General features: G+C 37.2%; 1 protein-coding gene across 1 annotated transcript in view; it reads right to left on the reverse strand.

Annotated features, from left to right (window-relative positions):
- TENM1 (teneurin transmembrane protein 1) overlaps positions 1-26,772 on the reverse strand; it is a 900,761-nt gene that overhangs the window by 499,758 nt on the left and 374,231 nt on the right. The window contains exon 4 of the mRNA XM_063345747.1: positions 14,921-15,025. The gene's annotated coding sequence lies outside the window, so the exon portion shown is untranslated. The remainder of the gene's footprint in view (positions 1-14,920; positions 15,026-26,772) is intronic.

Below are 26,772 nucleotides of genomic sequence, written 5' to 3' on the forward strand. Positions count from 1 at the left end.
CGAAGTGGCTGTTTGCACATGGATGAAGAAGGATGCACCTCTGCCATGTCTGTCTCATTTAGACCTCTTGAGCGCGTCAAATTCAAACATCGGTTTGCCACTGCTCATTCTGCTGAACTTCTGTGGCATGCCAGCCATAGAAAAAGGCACACACATTTTACAAGAAAGATAGAAAGAAAACACATTTTTAAGTAACAGGAACGTGGGTAAAGTGTTGCGTTTATGACAATACGGAATAATCTCAGTCTATTTGTTACTGCAAATTTGGTAGTGTTCCAGGAATTAAAACTGGGCCCAAGAAGAAAAGACTAAGGCTACTGTACTACAAGAAAAGGACAATGAAAACTAGCTAAAAACTTCCATGACCTAATACAGTGTATTCTTAAAGCAACAGACACGTGAGTCTAGGTGGAACAGCTGCACATGCACACTAAGGTACAACACAGGACAATTTCACCAGTAGATTCATAGTATTTGTAACGGACATTATTTGTAAACACTTTAGAGCAACTCCTGTATGTATACCACTGTCTACGTATATTATAACTGTATATCATTCAATAATGATACCATGTGTGTTATGTCATGTGTTTTTTTTCTCGAACTGTGATCACATTTTCACATAGTATCAAAAATCTCGTCTAGAGTTGATTTTCTAAAATAAGCAGACAAACAGACATTCATCATACCACACAAAACAATGAAGTTTATCAAGACTAGTATATTTGGATTAAGCGTGCAACAATGCATTCCTGTGCACAACTGTGCAACAATACATTCCTTTGCAAAAGATTGGGTTATTTTAAACAGAATACGTCCTTTTCTTTCAGCCTACACTTGACTTCCCCCTAGGGTTTAATTTTCCCAACAGCTTTCCACTGAGCTAATTTGTTCTTTCTGGGGGAAGCACCTTTGAGAAATATTTCTGAAATGGCACAGGAGTGATCTTCAGGTATGATACTGTAGTTTAACAGTCATTTCAGCTGACTACTAAAATAGGACACTACACAATAAAAATTCTGCTCTGCAATTCTAGAAAGGCCTCATCATGGAGGAAGAAATAGGACATCTTCATCTTCAATGAACCACCACTGCAGGGCAGAAGAAAATTGAGAAGAGGGTCTGTACCTTAAATCATCTAATTGATCATAGTACCTACAGTTGTGGGCTAAAGCTGCTTTCTGAAAAATCCTATCCAACCCAATCCACCTATGCTTAGTTTTATTTAAGGCATGTTATTGACAGGTTCTTTTGCCAACTGTTAGAATAACATTGAGTGGGAAAAAGTAACAATAAAAATGCAGTAACCTAGAAAAGACAGCTTTCCTCAGATTTGCGCAGTTAAAGGATGACGTTCCAACAGGGAGATACAGAAAACAGTAATTTACAGCCACAGCCCATACGCTCCTTCCTGCACCCTCCTCTCCTCCTATCAGATTCATACATTATATTACTTTGGCATTTAACTAGTACTCCTTAAAAGCTGGCTTTCAGCCTGGATTCTGTTGGCAATTAAACCACTACATTGTTCAGATTTATATAAGTCAAACTAGACATAAATGAAAACAAAACAAATACAAGAAAACCAATAAATCCCATTAGTTGTGTAACTCAAACTATAATTGCACAATGGCTATTAAAATATTCCACACCTCTTCTGTAGGAGATAGCATGCAATATATCACCGCCTGTTTCAGATATGCAGGAAGCCAACAGAGCTGCGAGGGATGTGGTGTGATTACTCAGTAACTTAATTAACTTATTTAGAAGCTACAAAGAGATAAATTATGGAATGCAGAATATCACGTACCTCAAAATAGGTTCTATTTTTCTCACAATGTTATTAAAAGCTTTAAACACATTTAAAAAATATATTTAAAGATAACTATTTGGAATAAGTAGCAGTTTGATGTGTAGGGGTTTTGTGTCACCCAGCTAAATATGTAGCATAGATAACGAACAGGACAAACGGGAGAGGGTTGGTTGTGTCTGCTGACATCCATCTCTCTTCTTCTCCCCAAACCAAGGAAATCCCTACAGGGGGAAAACTTCATTCGTCATTAAGAATGTCTTCATTAAAAACCATGTGAGTCAGGAGCTACTGCAGCATTTGTCACCATCCATACTCAGACAGTGTAGTATCATCCTAGCCCATGTTAGCGCCCTTCTAATTAGTCCAGCTTTGTAACTCATCTGCAAAGTTTTGTTCCTCAAGTTGCCTCAGAATCTAATGAGGGCTGTCATCCCCCTGCTAACCAACACTAACCACCTGCTAACAAGCTGTCTACTTGGGGCAGATGTCCGATCTCCCTTAATGGATGGTACAGGTTTCACTCAAGTTTTCCAAGCTCAGACCAGAGGTGAGCTGCTCCACAGCTCGCAAGCATGCCTCTGGAGGGACAAAGTGCTTTCATAAGCCTTCCAATGCAAAACCCCATCAGGTGCTATATAATAGCCATTTTCTAAATGGTAGTTACACAGCATAATGATCCATGCTGCACCAAAATCAAATATATACTCAAATACTTCATTTGGTTTCTTCCTTTTCTAAAAGGAATATTAAAAAGTAGATATGGGATCCAATGAGCCAGTATGCCCCCACAGAGCAGCCTCCGAGTATTAAGAAATGATATCACGACGGTATCAAGAATTATCATAGCACTAAAGCATCACATTCAAAATATTACTAACAGCACTAGTTGTTACCTTCTAAGCAATAGCTTAAAATTATTTGTGTGTGGACAAAGCAATGACTGTTTGATGTTGGGGCGGGGGGGGCAGAAGCCCTTGGCAGCAGTGTAATGTGTCCTTCTGCATACGACAGCCCCAGCTGCTCTCTTCACACCTCGATCCCAACATGCAAGCAAAGAGGGAGGAACGGCGCAGCGGCGGCGGGGCACGTGGTGCCTGCCAGCCTCAGCAAGCAGGTTGGTGGCCTTGGAACTTGCTGTTCATTTGGAAATTAGCTGTCACTCCCACAGAAAACTAAGCAAAGGTATCATTGTTAATGTGATGTTCACCAAAATGCTGCACAATAGAGTGTTGCTAACACATGTCGAGTGCAAGGGGACAAATTCTCATTCTTAATTACACTGGGTCTAAGGGCTGGATCACACCCTAAATCTCTGTATTAGGAGATACATATTAGAAGATACCAGAACATATTTCTTATGTTTTCAAGACACACATGCACATCCAGGATAAATAAAAGCATCTGAATGATTTGAGAATTACGAGATCATTTTATTTATACTATTTTGTTTGTAATAATAATTTTGAAATATTTTTAAATTCTAGTTTTAAGATAGGATACGAAATTCAGTGACCAAGGAGGCCCACAACATATATTTTAAGTACTACAGTAAACATACATGAGGTTGAAAACCATACAGTTGATCTCTTTCACAAATAGCTTATTATCCAGCAAGTTGGGAGAGAGATTCAATAATGGAGTGCGTGAATGTGTAAGGAGGATTAGAGATCACTCTGAGGAATGCTCCAAAGAGTAGGAGCAGAAAATAGTAACGGGAAAAGGGGCAAAGCTAAAAGGTGAAAACCTAATTGGGGAAAATATGCAAAGGGTAAGCAGGGTAGATTAAATGAGCTAGGAGATAAAGACAAATTATATCAGGACTTCGGAAGATGCTCTGACCGCTGGGATCGGATGCAGTAATTCGGTGAAGAATCACTTCAAGAGAAAAACTAATAATGTTTGGAGTTGTGGGAATGGAAGATTTCTCATCAGATTTCTACAAAACAATTACCAAGGAAGGTGAAGGACAGGAGAAGAATAAAGAAAAGACAGAATTTAACTTTATTATAGAAAGAAAACTATAAGGCTTGGGTACAAATGGATAGGAAAAAACAGCAGTAATATGTGAAGTCTGGAAAGGAAAAGCACAGCCAGCAGTGGAAATAAAGAAAAAGGTAATTGAAAAAATCAGAGAAAACATGATGAGAAGCCCAATTTTGAAAACAGACCTGTGTGGCCACATATTTACTTTATTTTCAATGTTTTTTTTCTGTATTTATTTTGTCTTGGTTTTAAAGTAGCATGTCAGAATGGTCTCCGAGTGTTAGCGAACAAGCATCACTTGCATGAAAAGACTGATTCATTTTTGGAGTATTTCTCAGAAATTTTTCCCTATTATCTAAACAATTACCTTCTTGCATTAAAATATATCATCGATGCGTAAATGATGACTGTATTGTGTCTCCTGCCTGTCTTTCTGTTTGTTCCAGGCAGAAACTGTAGCATTTTTTCCACAGAAAAAATACCATGTTAATAAAGGTTTTATCTACACACACCCCTCCCTCTCTTTCCTCTGTTTTATTTGTAAGAGTGAGAATTTTTATGCTGTACTCTGCAGATACTATTGTACAAAATTGATACGTTAGCCTTTTCAGCATTCTCTTTAAGATACGCAAGTGTAGTGTCTTTGCAGATACATTATGAAATGATTGATTCTGCAAGAGTACTCCTTTGTACTTTTGAACATCTTAATGATACAAAAATAAATTGGGTTTGGAACTTTCCATTCTTTTTCTCTCTTTTCTCCCTTAGAGGAACATGCAAGATTTTTTTTCTTTTTGAGAGAGAGAGAGGGTAAAAAAAAAAAAGCAATCACACTTCAACCATTAGTGTTCTCACTGAAATTGCAAAGCATCACACTAAATGTACCAGCATCTCTTTGACAGACATATAAGAGCACCTACTCACTAGTGTAATGGAAAAAGTTAGTGATTATATACACTGAAGTGATTGAGCCAACAACGACTCTAATGGAGGGAAAAAACCTTGATTAATAACAAGTGCCACTAAAAGAACAGATTGTTTTATGAGGAATGAATCACAAAGAAAGCAGCAATACTGTATGTCCTTGTCCATTGGCTGAGAATTGGTAAGGGAAAGAATAAAGACAAATGCCTAAAGATCCGCAAGAGCTTTGCTAGAAAGATTTTAAAATAAATTTCTCCCTCATCTCCTCCAATTCACAGTGTGCAGATGTACCAGAATAGGTATTATGTGGTTATATTTTTCTAGAAATCTCTTCCCTATTAACTATACTGCTGTTTTCATGGTTTGTACTTAATTAACGTGAAACTAAGGAGGATGCAGGATGATTTACCAGAAAGCACTGCTTCTGTGCGTTAAGTTAGCATATCATTTCTATAAATTAAATACTGTGCGTTTGCATACTCCTAAACTCTGAAGTATATACATACACACACAGCAACCTTTGAATAACGTTGATCCAGTTAACACACAGGGCAGGAAGACCTTCTCATCATTAACAGCAGCAAAGCTTCAAGATAGGGATACAACACATGTTTTAGTCTACTGCCAGACATTTGCACGCAGGCAACGTTCAGTAGTGAAGAAAACAAATCAGTGTCTAAATGAATTCTTTACTATGATTCCTTAAAAAGCTTTCCGCGTACATTTAGAGAAACATCTTGATTTTTCTAAAAAAGAAACTGTGCTGGTTTAATGAACAATCATAAAACACTGACATATCTCAGCTGTATTGGTAATCCCATGATACTGGTAGAAGCGTTGTACCACGTAAAGTGTGAGATCTGCCTAAACCAGGAAATCCCACACAACGGGTAAAACTTTATATAGCCATTAGCAAAAGAATGTTAGGGATCCTACCGTAAACCAACTTGCTTATTTTTTATATTTTATTTTATTTTATAGCAAATACTAGCAAACAGAACTTGAGAAAGATTTTCAGTCAAAAAAAAAGAAAAAGGTCTGAAAAAAACCCAACCGTTAGATTTTTTTTTTTTTTCTCTGCTTCTGCTTCTTACTTCAAAACTATTTTTGAGGCAAGATCTGAATCAGAAATGATAGCTTTGGAGAAAATATTGCTTTATGAAGTACATAGATCAGCTTTTAAAAATACATTTTAGAAGTCACAAGATCTGATTACAAAATAATATTGCTATTTTACCATAAAATAGTTGATCATGACTGACAGACACTCTATAGCCAGGTTGTTCAACTACCCACATAAGACTGAGACAGCACAAAAACGTAAGCCACCACTCCTCTGTGAAATCAAGGCATAAATACGCCTCCTCTCTCACCTAACCCCAAGGAGAGCCAGGAACTGCAGCCACCACCAGCAGTGGTACCCACGGGCTCCATTGGTTTGGTCCTTTAATGGAGTGTCTGAAGAGAGAGTGGCTTTAGAGATACAACAGGAAGCCCATGAGTTGCTGACATTTTCAAACCGGTAGTGCTAAACATCAGAACACAACCTCATCTATACGTTCTTGTGCCAGTCCCCCTGCACTTACCCACTATGGCACCAACATAAACCAAAGCAAACAGTGCTGAGATCTAGTTCTTGGGCCATCTCTCATTTGTGTTGAGGCACTATTTTGTGCATTCAGTGCACTGCATCCACTTTAAAATTTATTCACAACAGAACTTTCCCAAATACTTTCTCCAAAAAGTTACGGAACAGACGGACTGTAGACACACGCACACACAGTAGAAACTGTGAGAGCTACCAGTAAGTCTGGCATCACCAGCAGCAAACTATAATGAAAAATCACCTGTGCTGCTACAGTGTGCCGGTTCTGGATATGGACTTAATCAACCCATTCCATTGCTTCTATTTTTTATCAATTTTTTACTTGTTAGAGCGCTTAAATGAAATCATTATAGCCAGAATGACTTATTTGGTGCATATTTGTTTCTAATCTTCTCAGGGGAATGAACAGACCTGCTTTCTTAAGAACTACAATCCTAGCCTCTTTAGCAACAACACTAACCAGATATTGGCTTTTTTTCCTGAAAACATCAGGATTTGTTGCTCTACAACAAATTGTTTCAGATGTCAGAGTATTGCAGCTTGAGAAGCCTATTTGGTAAAAACAAGAAAAATATCTGAATACAGATTAACAAATAATTAGGCCCACCCTACTAGCTGTTACTGTTATAAAAGCACAATTTGCAAACCAATACCTACAAACTTCTTATAGGGACAATGCTCATTTATATATTAATATATACAGGAAACAGCTGAAGTTAATGATGGAATATTAAAGAATTTGGTAAACAGACTGCAAACAGTACATTTCTGATGTGGTAGGCTTTGCAGAGTGCTTGAATATTCTGGCTCTGAATCAGCAGAACACTTAAGTAAGTGTCTTAATAGGATAATTATACCAATAAGTATAAAAGCCATTCTGTTGATTTTAGTGGTGTGACTCAAATCTAAGTGCATGCATACTTTAAATATTTTTCTGCACAGTGACCTTTAGCGTCCATCTAAACGGGAACGTATGCTTAATTCTACATTTGTAGTTATTCCTGACCTCAAACTGAAGCTTTATATTCCACAGACACCTCTACATTTTATTTTGAAAAGAAGGTAATAGGCTTCGTTTCTCTGTTGTTTGAAACTGAGCTTCTTGCTGCCGCAATAAAACAGACCAGTAGGCTCAACAGAATAGAAATAGGAATTGGGCAAAATCCATATTGATGACACTGTATTATTAATAAATTACCTACTGTGAACTTTCCATGAATTATTAAAGCAAATAAATCCTATTTTAAAGTGTTATAGATCCTAGATAATTTATAAATATAGGATCATTGAATTATAATTCAATCGTTTCCCCTGATCTCTGTCTGTATTTCCATTTCCAAAAGGCTTTTAAAATGTCCACGCAGTATTATTTGGTACAGCTGTTTATATATGAATTCGAACGCTCCTACTTCAATGCACCGTTGTCAGACTTGCTATATACCTGATGCACTGCAGGTACCATAAAAGGAGAGTGGCTTATCCAGAGCCTGCTCTTTGCTACGAAGTGGTTCTTTGCACCACACTTTCTAACAGGACATACACACATGCCCTTCTGCACCAACACTTTGGGTTATTCCTGTCCCTCACTCCTGGGCAGCGAACGTGTAGTGGTATTTCAAAGAGACTGAGAGGCGAAAAGGCAGACGAGATGCAAAGGTGTATGTCAAGTACTCAAACAACTTTTACTGGCAAGTAACCTTTCTTCTAGAAGTTCACTTCTGCTCTCTAACAGTTGATGGCTCCCAGCAGTTCTGCCATCACATTTCTGGAAGAGAATCTCAAAGTGCTCGAGTAAGCAATGATTGCAGACATGCCCTGCCTAAGGCTAAGCTGGGGATGGCACCGCACTGAGCGAAGGTACGGCGAAGTGTCCAGCATGCTGATGGCCGGGTGCTGCTGCCTGAACTCTGGTAAAAGGCACTGAGACAGGTTTGAAATTCTCCACTGCTGCTTATAGAGCCAGCCTGCAAATATGCAGAGATCCACTGAATAAATTTTGTGCAGATACTGCAAATTTTACACATCCCACTGATGGAAACTAAGAGCTAGGTGACTGTAGCGGGTCTGTATCTATGCAGTTGAAAAAAAGAATCTTCCTGACGCTGGGGATTCGACTTCTCTGAGCCCATTTCTGAGGAAGTCAGAGAGAGTAATCTGACAAATATAGATTTCCCGAAGCTGCTGTCCCTAAACTTCTTGACACTGTAATGAATAAGCCACCCTGCTAAAACAGTTTTGATACATCCAATATTACCGTTGTTATATGGTTTTAAGTTGAAAATAAAATGTAAAATCTCCTTAAATTAAGGAATAGAAAATACAGGGACAAGCTCTCTAGGTGTGTAAGCCTACAGAGAGCTTAATGGAAAATACTGTGCATTGGAATGATCTATTTTTATTCCAGCAAATGCATTTTCTCTCTCTTCTGCCTCGTGTGTTTCAGATACAAATCAAAATAAATCTGCAGTAATTAAATTAAGAGCTTACACATGCTGTTTTGGTTTGTTTTCGTAAAGATTTTTTCCATACTTTACACCTTTTCACATTTTTATTTTTCATCTGAATTTAACGTTCACCACAAAGGATGGTACAACCAAGACAGTGTAAATTACCACTCTTCTTACTTTCCCACCTACGTAAGTCCTGACCTGCAGCACCTTTTCTTTTCTTTCAAGTACTGAGCTACTTGGGTTAAAAAAAAAATAAATTATTTTGACATGACTGAAATTGTAGTTTTCAGAATTGGAAGAACGGCTACCAGGGATTAGGATGAGATCAGTCTACTTACACAGAGTTTTATCTAAATCTCTGGAGGCAGAACTTTAGTATACTAAGTCACCTGAAAGCTACGTAACAATTAGTATCCAAGAAAATCTCCAAATAATTTTTCGAGGAATAGAGGGAAGAAGAGATGCAGTAGAGGTTGCTGCAACCAAGAAGAAGAAAATACTCAGAATATTAACTCTGATGTTATTTTTTTCTTAGCTGTTAACAAAATCAAATTATCACTAAAAGCTATTGTTATGTGTAGTCTTAAGTGAAGTTGAACTTGGAGAGCAGTCTTTCAGGGACCACACTCTCTTGAGGAACAGAGCGAATGCTGTGCTCCTCTGTCTCGTTGCCCCAACTCCAGAAAGCAGCGAGGCTCAGACACGTGCACAAACAGGCTTGGCAGTTTGAGCAAAAGATCTTGCAACTGCGACTTTGCTGCAAGCCTATGGTAGGATTTCACCAGGATAAGAGGCACCTTTGAGCCCTTGTGCGTAAAATGATTTGAGTTCATCTAGTGTCTTGATATTTTTAGCCTTGCTGATCACTGGCAGCCTAAAAAGGACATTTCAGCACTGATTTCCCTCTAAGCAAGGCAGCAAAACTTTCAACCCTGGCAGCGTTTGGGGATCTGCTGTTTGGTGCCACAGGTCTCCCTTCTGCTGGAAAGCATTCACAACCAAAAGATAAAAAGAACAGGATACCATCACTTTTGTGGAAGTATAAGTGAATTGTGTCAGGCAGAAGATACATACTTAATCATTTATTGCCTTTTTGATGTTAGCAAAATACAGCACAGAATGTACACGCACAATCTTTCTAACGCTAGTAAAAGCACATGCTACTATATTTATAGATAGAGTATATAGTGATCAGCTTTATTTACTCCAAAATATGTTTTATTTGTAAAATTATGGCCTATAGGCACAAACACAAAAATATATTCATACTGTAAGTATCTCTGGTCTTTGGTCAGCATTGATATTTTGAATTATTCATTTTATCTTGCCTGTTACTGATTCACGGGTTTATAGAATATGACTGAAGAAGTATGAAACATCTCTACCACACATGTGCTTTTGCTAGACTACGCTCAGATAGATGATTAAGCTAAGTTAGTACATCAGTGATTTGTAAAATGAGACTTTAAAGATTGTAAAATAATTTGAATTGCATAAGAATATGTTTATCTTAAAGGACAGAACTCTGGAATATTGCAAGAAACTGTCTCCATGGTGAATTACTGAGAAATTGCATTGCATTTTTTTTATTTTATGTACATAATTAAAGGAGTAATGACATTTCACTGCTTGATAGCTCATGTTATCTCTATGAAATGCTTTAATTTATCTTTAAAAACAGTATTTTGGTATTATAAGTAGAAAACAGGGAAAGTATATGAGATCATGATCCAAATGGTAGGGTACATGTGCATGTGATTTGTAGTACTGGACAATGTGAAACGTGTCACCTTTGCATCACGGATTTCCATTGATACCAAAAGGAATTCTTTGTTGCACAAAAGAATAAGGAATAAACTGTACTGTTATCTAATTTGTTGTCTCTGTAACTTACACTGACTCTGTAAACTTATCTTGGAATCACTATGATATATATTTCTAATGCATTTTTAGCCTGTGAAAGTTGGAATGAGGTTCCAGTGAGATGCGTAAGGAGACACAAGCAGAATAATTTGCCAGGTACTTTCTGACAACAGATAATTCGGTAGTTCCTACCCTATATTGAGCCATCTTGGCCAGGAGCAGTAAATATAGAATAAAAGAGTTTTACATTAATATACAGAACACACTGTAAAATTTAAACAAACACTTTACAGAATTAGAGGGGAGGGAAGAGGAAAGAAAAAAAAAAAAAAGAAAAAGCCTGTCAAACACATCTACGGCTTTGCTATTTGACATTTGAATAGCTGCCTGTTGTTCCTCCTTATCCATAATTCACAGTTGTTGGGTCTAGCCTTTCAACAGAGTAAAATGGATTGAATGTTGAACACAACCATTCTAACTAAGAAAGCTTCTATACCTAGGCAAGGTGAATACTGCTATTAGAAAGATGATTTTATTCTCAGGAGTTTCAACGAACCTATGTTTCCTCTCCAGTTAGTTTCTTTGTTTCCTTTTGATTCTTCAGATTCTTTCAAAATTTAGATCAAGTAAATAAAAAGCTCAGATGGACCAGAGACGGACCAATCTTCTGATTGAAGAATCAAAGCTTAGCCTCAAAGAGTTGACTCCAGCTAGGAAGCTGGAACCTATGAACATTTTTTGAAACTGAACTTTATGGATTTCCAAGAGGGTCCACAAAAAATAGAGCCCAGAAAAGGAATGGCTAGTTTCCACTGTCATAGCATAACTTACCCATTTTTATCTCAGTTTAAAAGTTTCTAGGACTGCATGGTCTCAGAGATCTAGCTTCAGGAGCTTACTGTAATGCGTTATTAATGTTTGTAAATTGCTTTCACAACCTTTAACGAAAGCGAAAAGGACAGTATTGTTGCAAAGTATTTTTCATTGATTGCCTGGAGATTCCCAGCAGCCAGTCTCTCTCTATTTCACTCTGGCAATATTAATGGAGAATCTCTGATATGAGAACCAGTAGAAATGAATGTTTAAGATCCTCAGAGCAAACCATCCACTGTACGGAGGAGAAGCCTCAAGCATTTTAAATGGTACTGTATCTAAAATAGAAACTGCAAAGCATACTTTATCTTTTATAGCTTGTAAATCTAAATGCATCTTGCAAATATGAATACCTTAAAGATACATTATACAAATTGTCCAGGAAACCACATTTCATCTTGAAGGCCTGTAATATTGTCAAGACTTGGCAATGGCTAGGAGCCATGTGTTGACATATATTGCACCTGCTTAAGAACTTCACTGCAGAACCCTTCCCTGATCGTACAAGATAGCAAGAATTTATAAAATAGCAACATAAGACATGGTTTATGAGAGTGATGCCTAATCACGTACCTAGTATACTTAATAACACAGATAAATCAAATTCTTTCATCCATAGCATAAGGTTTTTTTACTGTTCAATAGGAACAATAAGCTGTCCCATAAGCAAAACGGATGTTTTTCTGTGTTTACAGTTGAAACTGCAAATACAATAAGCCATAAAGCACAATGCCTGCCAACCACATGTACAATAATGGGGTTTTTTTGGTTTTAAACACAAAAGCTATAACCTGAAAGTAAATGTTCTTACTGCTGCAAGACTGAGCCCCTGGTTTTAATATCAAAGATCAGCATCTTACAAAGAAACAGGATATATGTACCATGAGGATGAGGGAGACATTCAGAGCACACAAAGAGGAAGGCAGTCCGATTTCTTCAGCAGAACCCTGAGCCAATTCCCTGCATTCACAAATTTTCTTTGTGGATTCTCCCACCTGTCCAAACCTGGCACATTGATTAGGTCTCTTTCTGTTGCAGAATCCTTTAGAGAAGCTGACGGAAGTGGCCTTCCCTTAGGGCATTTTAAAAATCCTTTTTTTTCTGCAAAGCCATGTATTTTCACTAGAATGTTGGGAACATAATTTTCTTTCAAAACTCTATTCTCCTGTTACTGCCAGTCATTGGGCTAAAAAAAATGTTGATGTTAGTCAACAGGTTAAAAATTGCTGGGGGATACAGACACACAGACATCCCACTCATACATATACGTTATTGTAATCATATAAACTTTGTTTTCATTAGAAACCACAACAAAATTTTGACCATTTTCAGTATCAATAAGGGTCCCAATTTAGCCGCATACATAGCTAGCACATTATTCATTTTAGGCACCAATGCAGTGTAAGATTTTTATTTTTTTTTTAAACGTCATCCACAGTCATCATGATAAGGAAATTACGCTTATAAAAACTTAAAAATTTCTAGTATTATCTGTTTTAAGTTGCTACCGTACCTCACTAACTGACTTTTAAAGAAACAGGAAGGTTTTGAAGGCAGAAAAATTAATTTTTTAAACAAGTAAATATCAGAGCATCTTTAAGGAATTAAATTTGAGATGTCTATCTATTGAAAGAACAGTTTTGAAATGCAATTATAAGGCACCAAAGGAAAGCTGAAGAGCTACAGACAAATCAAGTGTACTTTTTTCAAATCCCCTTAAGGCTAGTTAATGTAAAGTTTAATTACATTTTTTGGAAGATGGACCCTGTTTGGTAACTAATTCTACATAAGCACTTCATCTTGATTCCATAAGCAATGCCAGGAAGCAATTTTTATTAAATTATACACGTTTTTTGTTTCATCATCTTTTCCAGTCTCAGAGACCCATACAATGAGATCTGTACTGTAGCTTCTCAACAAATGGATTATTCAGTCAAATTCTGTAAGATCAAATGTCAATCAAAATAGCTTCCTGCAAATGTCCACAGCTTTTAGCAGAAATTATGCCCTAGATGGACAATATAGAGGACAACTGTGTTGTAAAACACAGTTACAGTAAAATGAGATTCAGAAACCACGAAGTTATTTGACAAGCCTCAAGGATTTACATAGCATATCCAACAATCTACATATGTAAGAGTAGTTTCTGAGAGCAATTGTAGAAAATATTTTAGGAATGCCTGTAACAGTCTGTTGTATATATTACCAACTGTGGATCTGGAGGTAGAACTCTCCCTCTGCAATACACGTGCTTTAAAAACACACCTACTGTACTCAGTTTTACTTAGTGCTGCAATTACCATCAGCTATTTTCTGCATGGCCTATGGCTATCCACGGTCTGACGATGCCACATACATTTTTTTCCCAGATACTTAATGATACGCTTATATATAGCTAGTAAAGCAAAATTATAAATAGTATTCTTGAGAGAGACTCTAGATAAGATGCATGCTTAACAGTCCCAAACGAAATGCGTGATATTGTATGATGAAAAGGTGAGAAACCAACAAGCTTTCTAGCCTGCTGGTTTTCATATAAGGGGGTTGAGGTGAAAGGATATTCAGGAGCCACTGAGCCTGGTCTGCACCAGCTAATATTAGTTTGAACCTGACCCTTTGCAGAAATCTGAGAATGCAGAAAAAATGAGTGAAAGGGAAAAATAAGAACTGAGATTCCAATATTCTTTCTTGGTGAATGCCAGCAGTGACTACAGAGGTAGCCACTGCAGGCTATACTTTTCAGACTCAAAAAAGGCTCATATTTTTCAAACCATGTCTCTCTTACACTCTTACCCCATCAAGGCTAAATCACTGTACTACTCCTCTCTGTCACCTCTAGTTATGCCTGCCTTGTTGTATATTATTGCAATACTAAGTGACATAGCAAAAGTCAATTCCAGGTGTTTTAGAAAGATCTATTATCAACAACAAAGGATAGCATAGCTCTAAGTGCTGAAATAGGTAAGCCTGTTAATACAGTACCCAATACTGCATTATGCATATTTGGGAAACATAAATCTAGACTGACCCAAAACTGCATTTTAAATAACTTCAGAAATGCTAATTGTATTCATAAGTTCAGCATCAAGATGTCAAACAATCTTCCAAAGGACTCTATAGTACAGAGAGGTGCATTTAGCAATTCCAGAGCTCCTATTCCTATCAGTCATTTGTATCCTGTGGCTACATCAACAGTAAATCTCTTAAATACAAACAACCAAACACTCAGTGTATGCAAGAACATAATGGTAGTTACAGATCCCTTAGTGTTAAGATGCCTAACGTGAACGCATTTAGTACTCAAGAAATAATTTGTTAATGTCATTGGATCCTGAATATTTTTTTAAAGCTACTTTCTGTTCCTTTGACAGATGTGCTATTCTGCATTTCATTACTTTCTCTCCTTACCTCGTTCTTCTTTTGTTTTAGATAAGTGATGAGGCTTTCGGAAAAGATTAAGTACTGGCAGGCAAAGCAATGGTCCAAACACAGTTTTAATTGGAACCTCAAATCCTGTGGAAAAAAAAAAAAAAGAAATTAAACCATTAATAATTTAATTTTACTAGCAGACAGTGAGTTCATGTATCCTGTTTAGGCAGCCTTTAGCTTATTTCTTCGTATTTGATTTCAACGGGTATACAATCTGTTAGTCAAATCATGTTAAAAATAAAATTATTACCACAAGATTTCAGTGAGGTATGCAGACCTGCAAAAAAGTGCTGATGCAAAGAGTTCTCATCTGCAGAAATAGTCCACTGATTACTAGTAATAAGTCAGAATTTACTTGATTAAGCATTAAGTCCAAAAAATGCTTTCTTCTGTAAAATCTAAAAATCTTCCGACTGGTGTATAACATTCATAGTATTGTTTTCTCATGCTGCTACAATACGCTCTTTGCCCCGTGAGTGCTTGACAGAGTATAACCATTATATAGCAATATGACTCAAATGCAACTAAGGCATAATGCTAAACAATTCAAGCTTCAAGACAAAAGATAGTGAAAGAAATTTGATTTCTCTTGAGAATGGCAAAGGCTCTAAACACAAGTACCTCCACAAAAGAAAACCATAAAAGCAATTTTTTTTAGAGTCAGAGGTTATATATTGTAGCATTGGGCAAGCGGCAACCAAATAACCAACAAAATAAAACAACTCAGCGTATGAGTAACTTGCTTATTTCTGAAAAGAAGACATTCTTGCATTAGTAATTTTTATTCAGACATACAGAAAAAAACCAACCCAGATACATCAGAGAACATAATTTTTTCTGAGAATTTCACTTTGTGTTTTAAAAGACCATAGGCACAGATTCTTATAGATAATAAGTGGCATGAATACGATTATTTCAATGGACCAGTAGTAATTTCTACAAGTAACTAATCTGACCAACAGAGCTGAAATTTTCTAGGTTCTCAAAGCTATATTGGGGAGGAGGCTGTGTTTCATTTTCTTACTTCACTGTTATTGTGCAGCAAGAATATGTAAATTTAATTTGGGATTACAATCAAATTTATGTACCATGACCTCAGTCACACTGGGCCACTGGAATTCAACAGACATTTTGTAGTAGGCAACTAGTTATCAACAAGTGTGTTCAATTACATATATTGCTGTTATTTAATGCACCAAATATATCTAAAGCCCATGTAGAAAGTGGCATTTGGAACTGCTGTAAGATCATATATTTACAAAAGCTCCTTTCATAATGATAGTTTGGATGGGTAGTGAATTTATTTTTTATTGTTTGTTAATTGAGGGCTGCTATGGGAGTTTTAAAGACTAAACTGATGTTTATGACTAGAATGGAAGGCAATATTTTTTATCAAACTTTCTTTTCTGGAGAAGTAATTTGCTGAAATGTTTCTCCGAACATTCCATCAGAAGCATTTCTCAGAATGAAGAGGGAATTTCTGGTCAAAATGAGGATATGAGGATTAAAATAGAAATGGAAAAAACTAAATTCAAGTCTGTAGCCTGGCCAGCGTTGGAAAAATCTTAAAAATCTTTCCCTAAATAACATTTTTGTTTCTGAATTCTACTCATGACCTAACCCACGTAACTGCAAGCAATAGCAAAGCTTTGGTCCTTAGTCGCATTACCTAGTCTATAGTTCCCTTTCAAGAACTGATTAGCTAAAGGCACAACAATGTGTACGCTTGAAAGCTGCTTGGGATGGAGAGCAGAGGCAGCTTCTGAGCATGGACTAGAGGCTGTGCCCACAACACCTGCAAGGACAGGATTAGATCTCTCCACATCATACCTGTCTGCCCCATTATGTCCTCCCAGAAATCAGAAGCCACATCGCAGCACAGATGCACGAAAGAGGCTGTGCGAGAGCCAATGCAGACCAAACATGGCTGAGAAGGCATGGCCAATGACCTTTGCATTCAAGCAAACCTGAGCGTAGTCATTCGTGTAAGTGTCTGCATCGTGCTGCCCAGTATTTCTAGTTCTGTGTTATCAAGATCTTTTCCACTGCCCAGGTATGTCCACCATCCCTCAGCCTGCTAGCTAACAGAGGAGAGACAGATGTTATCTCTTTATTAGGTGTAAAGGCAGATGATATAGGTACTAGATGAAGGCTGTCATGAGTAACTGGGAATTAATTTTAACTTATACAGAGCAGGAACAAAAGCAAAGGCAGCCTTCACTGTCAGCTTCAAAGCAAAAGTCCTAACATACAGATAATGACATACTTGTGGATTTCCAACGTACCACAACGTACCACAGCAACTGATGCTAGACCCTGGCAGTTCAGCCTTAGAAATTTTTAGAGGTTTATAAGACTGTTTTTTCTCCTGAAATTCAGAAATGAGCTCGAGGGGAAAACAGGCTATTTCTTCCTGAAAACAGCTCTTGGTCCAAATATCACTCTCACTTACTTCTCCATCAATAAATAATTTTAAATACAACTACTGGGCGTCACTGTGTACATTTCAAAAAAATGTCTTGCAAACTGCAAGCTCTTCCAAGCGGCACTGCTCCTTTTAGCACAAAGAGACATTTAAGTCAGTCATTCAATACACAGCCATTCAAAGACATTACTAAAATTTCACAGGAAGCAATTTTAGAGCCTGGTGTTCCAAATGAGACCCAGATACTGAGTGCCTGCTTAATTTCTAAAATGTATTTGCCTATGGAGCTATAAAAATAACAAATACAAAAATAACAACAACCACAATAGCCATCATTATAGTTTTGTATCAAAGCCTGCCAGAAACAAAAAGGGACAATATCTTATCCTGAGCAGCAAAAGCTGTCCTGAGCTGTTAGTCATGCTGTATGAGAGACACAAGAACACTCTGGTTGGGATCCATGAGAACAATAATTGAAAAAAATCAAAGTTGTTGAATAGCTTAACTATAAATATACTAATTGATGCTCCAGGCGTAGAAAATTCAATAAAGTGAAGTATGCACTAAAAAAAAAAAAAAAATCATCTCACAATGGTCTTCAAATTAATTCACATTCACAGAAATGTCATAAAGATAACTTTAAGAGAGAACAAAACCCGAAGAGCTCAATATTTATTTAAATAATAACCACAATGGTTGATTTACTGCCAGCATGTTCTTTACTGCTTTAGCTGTTGTTTTTCAATGACCAAATTTTTCAGCATTTCAAAGAGGGACACACCTCACCAACCTGCAATTTACTATGATATTAAATTTCTTATAAGTTTACCCTACCATGCTGAAGATGTGCTTGGAATGGAACAAGAGAAGAAATGACAGCATCTCCTCCACAGCATGTGTTTGTCTAAGAATATACTTGAAGGAATGAGTATGGAGAACTTGACATGTCCTTGGGGTATGATTAAAAGCTCGTGAAATAAAATAATTCAAGAGAGACAGCTCTGACTTTAACCACTGCTGGGGACAGGAGATCTTTCACTTGTCAGTCATTCACAGGTATAGCTGAAATCATATAGAAGACATATTTTAAAACCTGGTGATTTAGATACAAACCCCAAACCAGAGAGACCCTGTGGGTGACGTAAAAATGCCAACAAATTTAACTAGTGTTTCATTTTTCATAATAACGGTAAGCCAAAGCCTAAAATCATACCCACTTCATATTGATAACATTGAATGATAAAGAAATCTACAACTTAGAAAAAAAAAAATCCAGGAGGAGAGAGATAAAGCCCCATGTAGAATATGACTCTTCAGTAAAGAAGAAATCTTTTCCCCCAGGCTGTTTTCTATCTAAAGCCGCAACTGGGCCATACTGACTTGGTTCTGTAGCAAAGATCTGAGTTTATTCAAAGCTAATGACGTTTGTAACCTAGACTATTTTATGTTTTGTGTAATGCTGCCTTTTAAGTGCATGTATTTCATTAAAGATATTCTTTCCAAAGCTTCAGTCTTTTCCACTTTTGTGAATTCCCTTTATTTCCTTTCTGACAGAGCTACAATTAGCTACAATAGAGGTACAAATCCAGATGTAACTCATGGCATAATATGCATACAAACACAATTTACAGGAGCTCTCATCTCATCCAAAGCCGTCTTCAACAATTTCTTCAAAAAAAAAAAAAAAAAAAAAAAAAAAAGGAATGAGATTGACCCAAACAGAGACCACAGTATCTGGCACGTGAAACATCTCATTAAGTGAACAGCAGAACTGATGAAGTCTGGTTCAGAGTCTAATTTTTTCTTCTGTGTAGATGCTTTAGCATCCAAGAAGTTCAGGACTGAAGTTAAAACTTTCCAAGTCCAAACACTGATCATGTTTCTCTCCTGTGTGCAATAGGTGGAGCGTACTCACACTACAGCCTCGATGGGAGCACACATAAAAGCTGCTGATAGGGGCTCAGCCACTGAACCCTCGGCTGTTGAGAACTACTTTGAGGACTGTCAGTTTGCAGGAACTTACTGTCTTTGACACCTTTGTCTCTTTGTGACATGTGTTTCAAAATAATTTCAAAAGTTTCCAGAGGAAAAAGAGATAGAGGTAAGGCATAAGCCTTGTTTCCTTATCAAAAGGGACAAAAAATATATTGTATATATTGACTGGAATTAATAAACTAAAAGACCAATCAGGAAACTGGATTAAACTGTGTAATATGTTCAAGTGTGCTTAGTTGTGAGAGTGAAGTCCTCATCCACTTGAAGTTAAAAGAAGTTTAAATGTTGGCTTTTAGGTAGAGTTTTGTCAGAGTTTCAGTTAGAGTTTTGCCCTAGTTCTTTATGCCTAAATAGTCAGAGGATAGAATTGCACCAGCTTTTCGACAGAATATCAGTGGGATTCACAATCATTCAAACTCTTTTGAAAAAATTCCACCTTTTAGAGACTCATCACCGTTCTCAATTAAATTGCTGAGAGCAATGAGACTGTTTCCCTTTTGGGGGAGAGGTGTGACGTCCAGATTATTTAGGTGCTCACCATTAATGCAAATGCAGTTTAGGTTATCAATACTGAGATACTATAATAGATTGCTCCTCCTGCTCCTCCATAGTAATTATGCATTATGGCTTAAATTTGAATCAAAAGTCCCAGATGCATTACCTTAATATTAAAAAAGTAATCTCCTGTATAACAAATTCTACAATAGAATACTTCATATTATTTATTCTCAGAGTGATATTCACTGTTTCTATAAGCCAGCTTCTAGCTTCCATTTAGCAGCTGCTAGATTCTTTTTTTGTTGAATTGTTTAAATAAATACAAAACAAAACAGAAGATTTGTGGCATGCTTCCTTTTGTGCGTTTGTATCTTTTGAAATTAGCTATAACAGTGCTTTTGTATTAATAACAAGCCCATTAGCAACAGACTAAAGTGATTAGGAGATACTCTTTTTGTCTTTATCAAGCGTGGATGTCAGCTGAGACTGTATACAGTGGTTCAAATTGCATTCTCTAGCGTGGAGTGTGTCATAATTTTGACAAGCCTAAATATGCATGGCTTCCTGACAGAAATGAAAACTCCAAATACTGGCTTTCTCCAGCTAAGGAAAGGTGTTTACAAAGAAATTTAACACTAATAAAGCAGTTAAAGTTCCAAAGGCATTTTTCTAACCCACAAATTCTCGATTTGCGACACTCTCTTCTTCTTTCACATCCTCTCTCTTGAAAGACCTTCCTTAATTTGTTCTGAAACCTTCTGACAACCTATTTTAGCCCATAATAGGTCTTCAGACTCAGTTTAAGGCACATTGTCATCGTGCTTAAGGATCTTTCCTCTCTCAGTGCCACACTATTAAGATTTTCTATTGATTTTCCAGCCTAGATCAAAACCAGCCTCTGTAGCCCTCAGAGCAGTCTCCAAATTCAGGATGCTTATTCCTGAACAAACATAGGTTTTGGTTTTTGAACACCAAACCCTTTTCTGCTAACATATTAAAGGCTGACTGAAAGCCTGCTTCATGGCTCTCATTACTGCAGAAAAAGTGCTACCCTTTCTCTTTCTATTCGTGCTGTCTCCCCTTCAAAGTGCTTACATCCTTCTACCTTAAAAGTATTTTCAATCTTATTACTAGCAATAAATAAATTACTTTCAATAACAACCATTTACTTAGTCTGCTTCTGAAAAATAGATTTCCAACAACTAAATGGATTTTATTAGTTAGTTATCCCACTCTCTCTGCTATTTGCTGTTATGACATTCCAAACACATAGTTTTTCTAGTCCCTACCCAAAAGGTCTCAGCAATACCATGTAATTACTTAGTTAAGCTTCTAATTCATTTGTTGTTAGTTTTGTTCCTTTGACATGTCCTCATTAAGTTATTGCAGGGAGCTGTGTTTGCGCAGCAAAAGAGAAAAATACAACCTCTTTACTGCATTCTTTTAATGCTCCTTTTATCTTTAAACTAGCTAATTAGCATATTAATTAACTAGATATAGTACTCGTGATCCTACAATTAACTGTGGGTACCACATTCTACTGATTTAGTGTAACACCATTTGTACTTACATCATAATAATATCTTCACTTAGCTTTGCTCTGATATGTCAAGTATTTCAAAATTAAAACAAATAGTATTGTAACATATCTTATTAACGGTAAGTATCCAAGTGAACATTATTGTACTTTGCCAAAACTTCCCAGTCCTAACAAGTAAATACACAAAGCTTATTAATTACCTAAGAAATGAAACTGCATTGGCACCACATATTAAAAGCTTATTCCTTTTCTATTTTTACCATCAAATCTTCTATTTGGCTTTTTCAGACCTAACTGTTTTTCTTGACAACTTCCAAAATTCCAATAGAACCAAAAACTTTATACATCAGTAATGACTCTGAATGAGGAAAAAAACCCAACATCGTAAACTAAATGAACAAAACCATTCCCTGCTCTGACTCAAACCGCTGCTGAGGGACATTTTGGACATTACCGGAAGCTCACTGAGAGCACCCCCCGCTACCGCCCACGTCTGGCTGCCTCTCTCCTGCTCACGTTCTTGGCGTTATAATTGCTGTGGCTCTCATTACACCTACCCAAACTGAAGTTCTTACCCTTCTAAACCATGTCACTGGAACATGAAAGCAAGGCAGTGCTTTCCATAAGAACAAGAACCACAAGCATCCCCTGACTCAACAGACAAAAGGAAAGAAAACGCGTTTAAGCTTCCAGTGACTGAAATTTGCGAATATTCTGTGGTTCACATTTGAGATAGTGAGAATCAACGTACAGATGTTGGTACGGGAGAAGAGAGGAGAAAATACAGAAAATCTCATACTATCTCCTGGCATTAACCTGCCAAAAAATTGTGTCCATCAAGTTGCCCGATAGCAACTCCATGGCCTGACTGGTAAAAAAAACAGTCAATGCAGATACGCAGCATTTCTGGTCTGTTAATCATGCCAGTCTACCCTTGACCTCCAGTGATTTTTGGAAAGTGCCTGCGTAGTTACTGCGTCATGATGATCTTGCTGATCTGGAGAAAGGACAAGCATTGTATGTCATGAAGCATGGTGACTGTAATTCTGGTTAGCCGTTTCAGGAGCTGTGCAAAATAGAAGGTGAAAATAGCCCTCATACCAAACTATGCCTTCCATAATGGACTCAGTTGGGAATGGACACTCCAGCTGGGGGTATTTCAGAACAAACTATCTCAGTAATAAATTTGTAATAGAACAAATTCTGGCTCACAGTGAAATAAAAATATTTTGCACTTGTGGTGTTAGTACATTATAGTTTTGTCCATAATGGTCAAAATATGTCAGCCAATAAACACCTGATGACAATTTTAGTCTAAGTGCCTCCATTCGCAGCGTAAGATCCATCTACCGGAGTAATAATGTTACACTTTGTGTAGCTGAGCATTTTACAATACAAAGAATTCATTTAAATGCAACATTCTGGTAATACCCTCATAAAACTATGGTAGCCGACATCTATGTTTTCACAGGGACACAAATATTACAGCAGAAATTTGATAGCCTAAATACAAAATGCATATCTAAACAGTTATGTACTGACTTCAATAAGGATATTACAAGACGGGAGACTATATGGGTGACCACACTGGAGACAGCACTTCTACACTGCAATTGCTCCTGACAGTTTCCAAAAGATGAAAAGCCCTGTTCCTCCATGGCGTGATGTCAGCCCAGTCTGCAGTACTCATTTTCTTCCCCTGTCCTATAACTCTCTAAGTCCTCTGGACTTGGGAAAAAATCCAAAAGCAATTTAAAAAATGAAAAGATAAATTACAGCTGCCCACTTATCATATTTCTATCTTTGCAAGGGTCTATTGATATTAACAGGTGTTTATGAAGTCACATATACAAGACGACAGTATTTCAAGCTGGCTGTGGCCCTGTGGGAATGTACATAATGTACATTATATTTTTTATTTGAGAAACCTAGCAGACCTGGACATTTTATATTCCTTTTCATATAGACATTGATGTATTGGGTGATTTACAGTGTGTATGCTTTGCATTTGTTTGAAATATCTCTGACAAGTAGATATTTTTGAATTAGTGATCTAAAGATTTTTTTGATGATATAATTATGAGCTGGAGGCTGAATTTTTAGAAGTGAATTTGGTGGTAGATTTGCAATTCAAAGAAGTTACTTAAATTAACAAAAATGCCCTAAAAGAACAGCTGTCTACCTGACTGATCCAAGAAAATGAACACTGAAAATAAACAGCTGCCCTGTAGAAGACTATGTGATAAAACTAATCACCCTTTGCATAATGTATTTATTTTCCCCTGTGCTTATTACAGACTTGGTGAACCTTCAAAGCTATAAATATTTATACGCAACAGACATCCCAGGCATGTGAGTTCAAATGAAAGTAGGATTTCAGTAGCCTGACTACAGCAAATCCAATTCTCTTAAGGAAATCCGTTACCATCATTATATAACACTCCAAAACATTATTTTTAAATTCTATTTCTTTTTTTTTTTTTTTTATACCAATAAATCCTTTTTAAAAGGAGCTTTCTGGTGAAACCTGAATGTTCTCCAAACAATCTAAGGCTCAATATCTGGGCAAAGGCTACAGTTCTACTAGCATCATCACAACAACATATTACGGAGAGCAAAAGAATAGTACGTATTTAAAGACACTTGGATAAATATCCCCAGATGCTATACTTTATCATAGATCCTCCAAAATCAAGTCACTAAAGTTAACCAAGCAATGACAATATCCAGTAGTTGAGATGTCTCAGCTATGTCTTTTTCACTTTCCAAAAGCCAGACAAAAACAGGGATACCTCAAAATAATTTCAGGGTTCAAACTAAGGGATTAGCTTTACATACAGGTTATTTTCATAGCCACAAGGACTCTGCAGTCACGACCTAGATGAAGGCAGTGCATGGAGCCCCAGTTGTGAAAAACTGCTGTGTGACAAACAAAATTCAGTGTTCAAAACCAAATCAATTTCCCTCCTATCGTGTCCATTCAAGGAAGGAAGGTGGGATGTGCTTTCCTTCAGGCCTTTTTTCCACTCCAGCAATTGTCAGTGGCTTCTACCATTGAAATACTCTCCAGATCACACTGTTCTCTCTCACATTCCCTGAGCAGCAGATCTTACTGGGATAGTCCATAACCAATGCCAACAAGTTCAGTTGTGGCAAAGGGCACAAGACATAACAGACAAAGCAAACCTAAGCCAACTATCCATCACTTGCATTGCTTTGCAGGCAGTAACTATAGCTTGGTCTGATCTATGAAGAAATCCATGGTGCCCTGAAAGCCTTTTTTGGAAAGCATGATTTGGGATGCTGCCACCAGCACTGAAGCAACCCAAAAGCTGTGACGGCTACAGATATGGCAGATATCTCTGCACTCAAGTGCCATAGACGAATCCTTTATAGTTTCAACCATCCCAACGCTCCCTACTGTATGCAGGACTTTCTCCTAAAACCCTTCCAGCTTCCTCCTCCAGGAAGCACACCCAGCCCTCCTGTCACGCATGCTATCTGCAAAATGAGCAACTTTTTATGTTCTCAAGAATGGAATAAGCTCTTCTGTTGACAGGGGCTCAGACGCACTCAGCAGCAAAGACAAGGCAAACAGGCCTGATACTCACATACCATCCTAAGTGTAACGCACAGTCCCTACCGAGTCAATTGAACAATTGTGTCATTTGTCAGACTTAGAATTTTACTTGTATCTATATATAGCTCTGTATCAGAATTGTTCACAAATAACTGCAGGGTTCACTGGGCAGAGAGGCCATAATAAGCAAATATATAATATTCACTGTACTTGAATTACTAAACTGGACAGCTTCAGTTTATGCTAATTTATTAAGGTGAAGATCTGCTTATTATCAAATCAGTCCATTGCCTCTTTCAAATCCATCCACTAAAAAGCAATTGCAGTTGTCACTTGCCCAGATGCACAGAAGGAGTAAGATGCACAGAGCAGTGTACTTTCAGACTAAGCCCTATAAAAAGTGAGAAAAGTAGAAATGTTTCAAGCAGTGGTGGCAGCCTGGAAAGGAGAGCACAAAACATAGCTTACAACAGCTTTGCCCTGAAGGGTTCTAAGAGATGTTTGACTTTTTGAGGCATGTATTCTTCCCTTTACCCCTTTAAAAGCATGCTGAGAAGATCCAGTTCCCACCAAAGTCAAGAGAAGTGTTTCCACTGATTTTAATGAGAGCTGTAGATTGCAATGTGAGCCCTCAATGAAGCCAGAATTGGGGGTTTTTTGTTTTGGGTTTGTTTTGTTTTGTTTTTTTAATTCAAAAGTTGTCTTACACAGACTGTCTGGAGAAGATTAGCAATGATATTCTGAACTAGTTTAACCTAAAAAGAATATATTTATTCTAGAAGGTCTCAGCACACTCAGATGTACTTCGTGTTATGAATATTCAGTACAGCCCCCCCAGCAGCCATTCTTTGCAAGACTATTTTTACTGAAAGCCATTTTGATGTGACATATAGAAAAGATAAGACTTTTTACACAAAATAGGATTCACTGGAAATACTTTCTGATGAATTTTTTTATACTACGTAAGCTAGCCTGCCTGCACTCCTTTGGCTCATCCTCCATTTGCTGCTACAATAGATTCTACTGCACAGCGCGTTGAGAGAAGGACCAACATGCTTATCCTTGAGCCTATGTATATGAATGTGCTATTACAAATAGGAGTTGACCCAGGAATTTCTCAAAAGTAAAACACTTAAATTGCATACCCTTACTGTGCCATCAAATTTGCTACACATTCTTTAAAATTAATAACAAAAATAGACCTTAAAAGACCATTAATAAAGACGCATAAGAGAAAGGAATTTTAAATAGCTCATGTTAATTGTGTTTATCTCAGTGTGAAGCCATGTCAAAAAGCCTGCAGCAAATGCATTTTGTTAAAAGTACCACTCGCGCAGCAGGCATTAAACATTAGAAAGCAAGCTTGTCATTAGTGGGCTACAACTGAAAAGGCTACTAAGACTCAACTAAATTATTAATATAGTATCTTAAAATTGTGAGATGGAGAATTAAGCCTCTTTTACACAGTACATGATTTTAATGCTACTTTTTCCTCAAGTTATTCTAATAGTAATGTCCCAGCTTATATAAACTCAGAGAGAACCAGAGGGCAGCCATGGGCCAACCCTGGTTTGCACTCTCCAGTGTGTTCAGTGTTCGGAAATCCCCACTGCTCTCCCCCTCTACTGCTAAGGCTCCCATATTTCACTTGTGTGCTTATTGAAGTGGGGTTGATAATTTTGCTTATTTTCTCTGGTTATTTATATGGTTATTGGGATCCCTAATATTTCTGCAGATATGGTTTCAGGCTACATCTAAGCTGGCTTAACACCGAGCTGACACTGAAAGGGGCA

This window comes from Chroicocephalus ridibundus, chromosome 9 (genome assembly GCF_963924245.1).
Source record: "Chroicocephalus ridibundus chromosome 9, bChrRid1.1, whole genome shotgun sequence".
NCBI lineage: Eukaryota > Metazoa > Chordata > Aves > Charadriiformes > Laridae > Chroicocephalus > Chroicocephalus ridibundus.